This window comes from Dipteris shenzhenensis, chromosome 19 (genome assembly GCF_047967505.1).
Source record: "Dipteris shenzhenensis isolate YYH24624 ecotype China chromosome 19, Dip_SZ_1.0, whole genome shotgun sequence".
NCBI classification, from domain to species: domain Eukaryota; kingdom Viridiplantae; phylum Streptophyta; class Polypodiopsida; order Gleicheniales; family Dipteridaceae; genus Dipteris; species Dipteris shenzhenensis.
The window spans coordinates 12899949-12908949 of NC_141614.1; the positions used below are offsets into that span (position 1 = coordinate 12899949).

The 9001-nt window shown below is 43.2% G+C and overlaps 1 pseudogene across 1 annotated transcript in view; it reads right to left on the reverse strand.

Annotated features, from left to right (window-relative positions):
- The window catches only part of LOC147890102 (putative RNA-dependent RNA polymerase 1), a 51130-nt pseudogene extending 44352 nt beyond the window's left edge, over positions 1 to 6778 (reverse strand). The window contains exon 1 of the transcript XR_015542702.1: positions 5845 to 6778. The product of XR_015542702.1 is annotated as a putative RNA-dependent RNA polymerase 1 (transcript). The remainder of the gene's footprint in view (positions 1 to 5844) is intronic.
- Positions 6779 to 9001: the final 2223 nt, after the last annotated feature.

The window sequence follows — 9001 nt, forward strand, 5'->3', positions numbered from 1 at the left end:
TAAAAGCTTCCTTTTAAGGTCCTTTTCCCAGTGATGAATATCTCTATCACTCAGTTCGAAAGCAACAGGAAGTGAAGAGGTGCGTGAAGTTTATAATCCCCAACTTCATGTCACAGTATCCCTCTACAACTAAGCTGAAATCTCCTGTCATTCCTAACCGTGTAACGAAAGAAGAGGAGGCTCTTCTCTCGGTGCCCTTCGTCAATCCACTCCCACTATCTTGGGTCCCATTGCATGTACTTTATGGGGACACCTCCATAGAGCAATAATCTGCAGGATCCCAGGGAAATGAGAAGAGGGTCAAGACCACTGAAAGTCAGAAACAATCTCCACATAGCTTACAATTCTGACCGGCTGAAATGCTCTCTCTAGCAAGATGTCATTTGAATACCTAGACAGTACGCCTCCTGAATACACATAAAAAACTAGGGCACCCTCATGTATATCTCGAACTGCAATTACTTGAAGTGGAATGCTCGTACTACAGAATGCAAAGCAGAGGTGGATTGGTTTTTAGACAGATTCAAGTAGAAGTTAGACAATTGGAGAGGTTTCCAATCTAACCTGGTTAGGAGCAAGTTGGTGCTTAACCACTGCATTTACCCCATTGGCATTCACCCTCATGTATATCTCGAACTGCAATTACTTGAGGTGGAATGCTCATACTAGAGAATGCAAAGCAGAGGTGGATTGGTTTTTAGACAGATTCAAGTAGAAGTTAGACAATTGGAGAGGTTTCCAATCTAACCTGGTTAGGAGCAAGTTGGTGCTTAGCCACTGCATTTACCCCATTGGCATTTTTTACCTCTAATGCTAATCCTCTACTAAATCTGGACTTAATAGATTTATTACTCTGTAGATTCTTTATCCGGGGAGGGGATACAAGAGTCTCTAAAGTGAGATGGACCTTCTACACTAAGCCAAAGAGGAGGGTGGTTTAGGTGTAGTTAATATAGATCAAGCTGCTAAGAAGCTCTCTGCCACATAGACTATAAAGTCAATTCTAAACCTGGATAATGATTGGGCTCAGATTCTGATGAGAAATATTAAACATATCAGGCCATTTAGAGCCCCCAAGTGGAAGATATATCCTCAACTCTTTGCTTATGCAACCCTGGACCTAATCTCTTTGGAAATCCTTTGAAGTCATAAAGAGTCAAATTTTGTTCACAAGTAAGGGATCTTTCATGGGACTTTGACTCCATTTGGGTCTCTGTCATCTTTAAAGAAAATCCACTGTCAGATCTGGATTTTGAGAAAGCCAGACTTCTCCAGTGACGACGCGCTCGACGAGCAGGTGTACAGGTTTTTGATGGTGCAGAACTCCAATGTTGGGGACAAGTCTGGGACAAAAGTAACATGAGGTGGAAAAAATGGGAATGAGGCTCTCACTAATGCCTCTCATGACCTTGTCATGAGTAGAAATTTATTTGTGGAAGGCAGCTACTCAGTGGGAAAGGGGGTCCAACTCTGGTCTACAAGATGGAATTTAGTTGGATAGGGTCAGCTCATTTCTCCCTATACCTACACCCACCTCCACCATTGATGAAGTTTTTAGAGTCCTTAACTCCAGGTGGCTTATCCTTCACATGGCTGTGTGGACAAATGTCAGAGGTTTGAGAATAGGCAGAGGACGTGGAAATGGCAAGAGATGCTTTGGTGACAGAGAAGATGTATATCACTTGTTTGTGGCTAGCCCCCATGCTAGAAGAGCCTGGAAATTTGTACAAATTCATGTAGGGGAACCCTTAAAATGGAAAGCAATCCTTCTTGGTGATGCTTGTAGAGTGAAATAAAAATCTTGAGTGTGGATTAGAGCTCGGGCACTTTGGGTTATTTGGACTGCTAGGAACAATTACCGATTTAGTCAGACTGACTCTAATGCTGAATTTCTATTCTCTGCTTGGCGGGACATGAACAAGACAGAATTGATGAAGCGATCCTGAATTACAATGATCCTGAATTACAATGATGCTCATGATCAGTTTTACAAAGAGAAATGGATGCCTTTGCCATCAAAAGAGGACTAGGAACTCCTCTGCTGCGCTTGGCCCCTACAATGTTTCAGCTGCCCTTGCCCCCTCCAATGTGCCATCTTCCCCTGTCCCTACCTCTGTGCCATCTATGCCTGCCCCTTCTATTCCTCATAAGCAGGTGAAAGAGGGTGATGATGGATATGGCCATATTGATATTGATATGATGCTACCACTGATGTTCTTCATGACTATATGACATTTAGCTTCTTAGTATGGGTGTTGATGCTCGTTTAGTAGCTCCACTCTTTCAGCTTGTTTGTATCCAGTTTCTCATAGTCTCATAGACCGATCGGGCTTCCGAAGACTTTAATAAACTTACTTTCTTTTTTTCTTTCTTTCTTTCTTTCTTTCTTTCTTTCTTCTTCTCCTCCCCGTTATAGATCGGTGGATTTAGGTCCTTTAAAATATTCGAGGTTTCCCTAAGTTGAGAGATAGATGCCTCGAACAGGAGTTGGTAATTTTATAACAGGAATTACTGATCGAGAAATGGAAAACTTAGATATGGCTTCAATTAATGCCTTTACTTAAGTCACCGGTGGACTCCAACTGACTTTCTATATTAAGGCTTCAGTTTGTGTGTCGAAGCAGTTTCAGTTCTGCACATTGCTCCTTTGTCACGAGGTTGTCTGCTTCAAAATCAATCTCATGTTCCTCCTCTCTGTAAGGCTCTTCGAGTGGAGGCATGCTGGCTGTAGGGTCTTCAAGCATACAGTTCCCTTCAGCCATGGTAGGATAGTAGGGGAGGGTCCCGAGGATAGAAAGCAAGGAAGGATTCAAGGATTCAGCAAGTAGAAGAGAGAGAGAGCAGGCTGGAATTCTGCTTAGAGTTATGTGCTCATAAGGAGACAGGAAGAGGGAGGCTCTGCAGAGGATATTCCTTCGCAGAAGACCCCAGCAGCTATGCTAAATCTTCATGGCAAACTGCAACAGTAGGCTGCTGTCCAAACAGATTAGAAATTCTGATGCAGCTCAAAGGCAAACTTCTACATGTTTGTTAATCTTTCTAGCCGCCACTGACTTGCAATTATGTGTGGGACTGGCCTGGTGTGGCTGTGATTCAATTCACAGCAACTGCGGCTGCTCCTAGTGTAGATGTTTTTAGATAAAAGGCCCAGATCCCCTTAATTCAGGCCCTATGGTTTCTTGGTAAAGCGGTCCTGAAAGCTGTCCAAAAGCAGAGTCAAATCAATCCCCTAGATTTTGGAAAAGGAATCTCCTAGCTTTCCAACCTAGGGTCAAGCAAAAAAGTACTAGGCCTGTAGGGTCAAGAAAAAAAGTACTATCCAAGAGCTGTGATCTGCAGGAACTCTTCTTTAGGTGTGCCCATGCACTGCTCACCTCTCTCTATGCGCAATCCACAGTTTACTAATAGCATCTAACCTGGAAACTCATCGCACAAACAAGCCAGACCTACGTCACATGGTCAGAGGTATTCCAGGCAGTCCCTGAAGCAGTTGTGATCTACTGGGACAAGCACCAGCAGCACCTGCACCCCGCTTTCACAACCTGTTCTAGCTGCAAACCTTATTTGATGGCCTGTTTAACATTCAGCCCCATCCTGGGTGAGTATGTACAGCAAAGTTTCCTGTTTTTTGCTTGTTCTAACAGCCCTCTTGCATCACGTTCAATCGAGGGGGTTAAACTTCAACAAACAAAGCACAAGGCGTTTCACCAACCCAGAACCTAGAGGCCACCCCTACAGGCACCTGCAAACTGTCCTCGTCCACTTTCTTGCTCAGGGAATTCATTACAGCAGTTCTCTCTCTTTCTCCTAGCTAGCACTTCAAACTTGCCCTGTTCCATTTGCAACTAGTCCCCCCTTCCTTCCAGGTTCTAGTACAGAATTCTACTGCAAACTGCTCCCTACACCATGCTTCATAAATATTACCTCATGACACTTCAGCATTCTGCAGAAACACATATCACTACCAGAACACATATCTGGGGCCGTTCGACTGCATACCTTGCATCATTCACTGTGTTGAGGGTTGCTATGATACCAACTGTACTAAAATGTAATCCTAAAGACACTCCAAACACGATCAGCAAAACACAATAGAAATCAGCAGAATATCTTACCCAGATAAGATGCATGGTGACTTTCATTCATGAGGCAGTTCAACACAGAGAGCATCTGCTCAGGACACGTAGGTGAGATCAAGGTGTACAGCCAGACTCCACTTAGAGCATGATCACTGAGTTTTTCTAGCTAGATAGCAGGGACCAGCAGGCCTCAGGGAGAGGAGGGAGCCGAGGTTCAAAGCGAGAGACACAATAGACTTGCCGGCAGGTTAATGCACAGATCAGGCTTGGGGATCTTCCCTCCATGTTCACCAGACCAAAGCCACGGCTAACGGGGGTGACAAAGGCACTTGTCTGACGCAGGGCCATAGTTAGGAGACCACAACATACCACACACACCGACCACCAGCAGCACTCTATCACAGATTTTATGCCACTGCAGCCTCGTCCACCATGGGCTCCCTCTTGGGCTTGATCTCTGCCAGCTTCTAGAGGATCATTGCAGTGATGCCACACCATAGCTCCCAATCCTCTTCATGAGCTCAGACATTTTTTATGTATTAGAGTTTCTAGGATTATGTTGTATCTATCTTGCGTGTTGATGCCCACTTAGAGGCTCCACCCATTCAACTCATTTTATCTGGTTCATTCAAGCCCATAGACCCTTCAGTCTTTTAAAGACTCTTAATAAACTTTTTCTTTCTTTCTACGCAATAGCCTTGACCACTCTTCTATAGAAGAGCATTCCAATTTTCAATTCCTCTAGTCCCAAGTTAGCTTGCTTCCCTTAATCCCAAGGCTCCCTAACTCTGCTGGATTAAGTCCGCTAAGCCAAGGATTAGTATTTACGTATATCTCTTTCTCACAGCAAAATGTGCGGATGGGCAGCGAAATGTGGGGATGCATGTCACTCACGGTTAAACTGCTGAACTCTAGCCCCTATAGCAGCCCAGCAGCAGCGTGGGGAGCTGCTCTTAGCTCATCGGCTGTGCAGTGGATTGTGGTACTGGGTATGGTAGCAGCCTTTTAAGGCCAGGTTGCCTATGCTCTCAGGCATGTGACCATTCTATGCGCAAATGTGAAAGGTCTCCAGAGTCCAGAGCAGTTCGTCCCACCAAACTGAGCACGTTCCTTCTGAGAAGCGATGCACAGCCCTTCCCATACGACCTGGTCCTTATGGATCATTAAGGTCACGAGCACCAAAAAGCAAACGGAACGGTTGTGATTATTTTTCTGCATACAGGCTCCGGCTGGCGAGCATCCAAGAGTCACATAAGACCTACAATTTGTAGCGACTGGGGTAGTAGTTAGTCAAACGTCAGTTGATCGTATTCGATTAGCTATTTTGAATTGCACAATTCCAGGTTTGACCTTTGAAAGCTGCCGATTGGACGCTCATTGTTGCCATTTGGCGAACGGGTGTTGAGATCTCCCTCCGCCTGTCTCCAATTTAATGATGTTACTCCTCCCGTCAAGATTGCTCATGCGCACGAACAAAGCCGATGAGTTACGTATGGATACGCGATGTGCATGAAGTTTGGAATTTGCGGTTTCTTTTAATTCACGCCCGTATTCAGGCGCACAATTTTTTCTTGTCAAAGTTGAGATTGCGACAAAACTTCTACTTGAAACAGAGAAGCATCGTAATGAAACTTCATAATTCAGTTCATCGAACAACTGAGTGGTTAAGAAGTATTCCCAGAAATCATCTATCTATGCATCAACAATTGTGAAAAAGTGGACTGGATACAGAGTGTGGGTGCACCAAAGAAGGCAAAGTGAAAACCTTGATCAGTAGAGCGTTGCAGCTTTGTCTTTCTCTAAGCATGCACGTATTTACTTGGTATATGTCTCCGAAGCTCCATTCTAATTTGTAGTTCTTCCCCAGTGTAGTCAGAAGCAATTGGAACCGTCTGGCGAGGTAGTCTACTTCGAGCGTGACATTATCCGATGCCCAAAGCTCATGCAAAATAACGCCACTAACAAGACATCCCATATGCAGCGTCGTCTCTCCGATACGGTCTGCAGCATCCCTCTTACTCTGTTTAGACTTCATTGGCTTAATAACAAGCTTTGAGCCCTTGAGCCATAACTCACCCTTGCGACCGGATTCGCATGACAACCTTGCTGCTGCCTTCGTCTTTAACTCCACAATCGCCGACCCCGTTGATTTGTCAGTCTTCCTTGTCGTGAAAAACTGGTAACCAGAAACTGTTCCGATTCCGACACTACCCTCCACATAATTAACGAGATTTTGAGCTGTAGCTTCAAGTTTCCAAAAACTTGGACCTCGCGGCCCTTCGCACCGGTGCGCCGTGAATTTTGAGAGACGCAGCTGCAGAAACGAAGATATTCAGCAGAATTAGCCGATCGTTCAAGATCTGAACGCGAAGAAATCGCTAATTTCTTTTCAGTTCCTGCCGCCCCCCCGCCCCTCCCCTTCCGGCCGAGCCGAAGTACGCAATATGAAGTGCGCAAAATGCAAATTCATGAAATGCATCAAGGAGTGGCTGCATGAAAGGGAAAGCTGGATGTGGAGGAGTGCCTGCGGCTGAGAAGGGAGGCAAGCTGGACGTGATCGAGGTTGTCTGGTTGATACGCCATGGAACCTGGGATCAGGAAGCGTATCTCTCAGTCCTGGTCGTGGAAGAGTTGAGCTGTTGAGGATTGAGAAGCTGCAAGCAACAAATAGCGATGAAGCAAAGGCTTTTTGCAAAAATTGGGAGACAGAGAGAGAGACAGAGAGAGAGAGACGAAGCTTCAATTGATGACTTATATAGTCACCTTTTGTTGACTCGTTGACTAGAATCTTGACTTGTTGACTAGAATCTTGACCAATGCTTGAGCTTAATCTTCACTCTCGAGTCAAAAACACTCGGGGACCTGGCTTGCTCCTGTGGCACAACAGAATTGTACCTTGTGGCAACTAGAGTTCTCGGCGATGGGGAGAAGAGTCGAGGCGGTGTTTTTCGGTGCAAAGCTTGGTGAAGTAGCAAAGCAGTCTAGCGACGGGTGCTGATGATTGGTTTACTAGAATCTTGACTTGATGCTTTCGAGCATAATGTTCACTCTCTCTCAATACTCACATTCATCAAAACTCCAATTGTCACTCTCAAAGATATCTCACACTATGCACGTGAGCGTAATGTTCACTCTCTCAATACTCACATTCATCGAAGCTCCAATTGTCACTCTCAATGATGTCTTCCACTGTGCCCTTGAGCATCTTGTTCACTCTCCACGTACATGCACCTTGACTAGCATCACCACCAAAGTCTTGATCCTCACGATTGGATCAAAACTCTTTCATCTAAGGTAAAGGGGTCAATAAAGCCTTTAAAATGTCATCAGCCCACCCCCCTCCCCTCTTTTCCTTGATGCAAAGACCCAATAGAGTGAATTGAAAAAGCTAAAATATGCTTATGTGTAAAGCCCTTATTAAAAGTGGAGCTAACATGTGGCAAAGTACTAGCCCACGAATGCTTTTGGTATTAGGTATATAGGTTTTCTATCTAGCTCGATCTGTGTCGTTAAAGTTGTAAACCTACATAAAAGAAATATTAAATTGTGCAATTTGCAAGCTAAATTGTCAAGATTCTTGATTGGAAGCTAACATAAGGGATGTAAAGCTAGCAGCTCAACACTTTGAGATTGGTAAAGGGGCTCACATCACCTCTCCCACTCATGGGCTTTGCTCGCTTGCCATTTTTTGACTTGCCTCTCTCCCTTTAAAATGTATTTTTCTTCCTACATTATTATGGCTATCATATTTACCTTCCTCTCTTACCTTAAATTGGTTAATTAATGCTTTAAAATTTTATTATTCCATGTCAAACATATATTTGCCAAATTTCATTCATTTTCCTCTAGACTACTGGGGTGCAGGAGATGCAGTACTCCTACCATTGCCCCTAAGTATACATTCCTCTTCTTCACATCCATTGAAGTAGGTCCACTTTCAAACACGCAAACAAAATATGCCAAAATGCAAAACTAAACTGTACCTTTCTCCCCTTGAAACTATTAATCTTTCGTCTTTCATCCTAGATTTTGAATTATGGAAAGATCTAGAGGACCTTCAGGGGAAAAAGTTAAGTCCTCTTAAAGTAAAAGATATTAATGCCTCTAAAAGTGGCTCAACACAAGAGAAACTTGCTTCTCCCCATCTATAAACATCACATTATGCCTAATAATCCTTTTAGGCACACGTTGTTATGTTAGATTTGCCTTTAAAATTCATACTTAGAACCTCCTAAACAACTTAGCTAGCCCATTGGATAAAGTTCACTATAATGTCTTTTCGTGATTCATTTCAAATTATGTGACTTTCATTAGTTAATCAAAGCACTCTTTTTACCTAAGCTTGTGCCTAAACCATAGCATGATCCTTGAATTAGGTCGTGTCTAGTATAGCATGATTCTTCATAGCAAATCATTTCCAAATAGCTCACTCAAGAATATTGTCACATAAAAAAGTGTTGCTTCTCTTTTGCCATGAATAATCCCAAGAAACTAAAAGACATTATGCCAAATACAATATGGCAACCGCTGAAATAAATTGATAGACCGACTCATATGCGATATCAATCTACAAAAAGAAATGCAACTTAGTGTTATAGAGAATATATAATATTTGGATTGCTTGCATTAGTTGTCACACATTTTTTGAATTGTTTTCCTTCACTTTATTGGGCTTTGTATTATCTCTTCACAATTCAACTCGAATTTATGGGAGAAGATCATTAGTTTGCATGTACCTTTCAAAACTCTAACAATTTCTTATAGTAATTGTATGGCTATAAAATTTTGGGGGGGCATACTCACCTCATAATTTGCTATGCAAAATGGAAAATCTATGACTCTACATTCTACAAAGGTGAGGTTGATCACATAAGCACCCTTTTAACAGTTGAAAGATTCATGTAAGAAGTTTTATAGCTTTT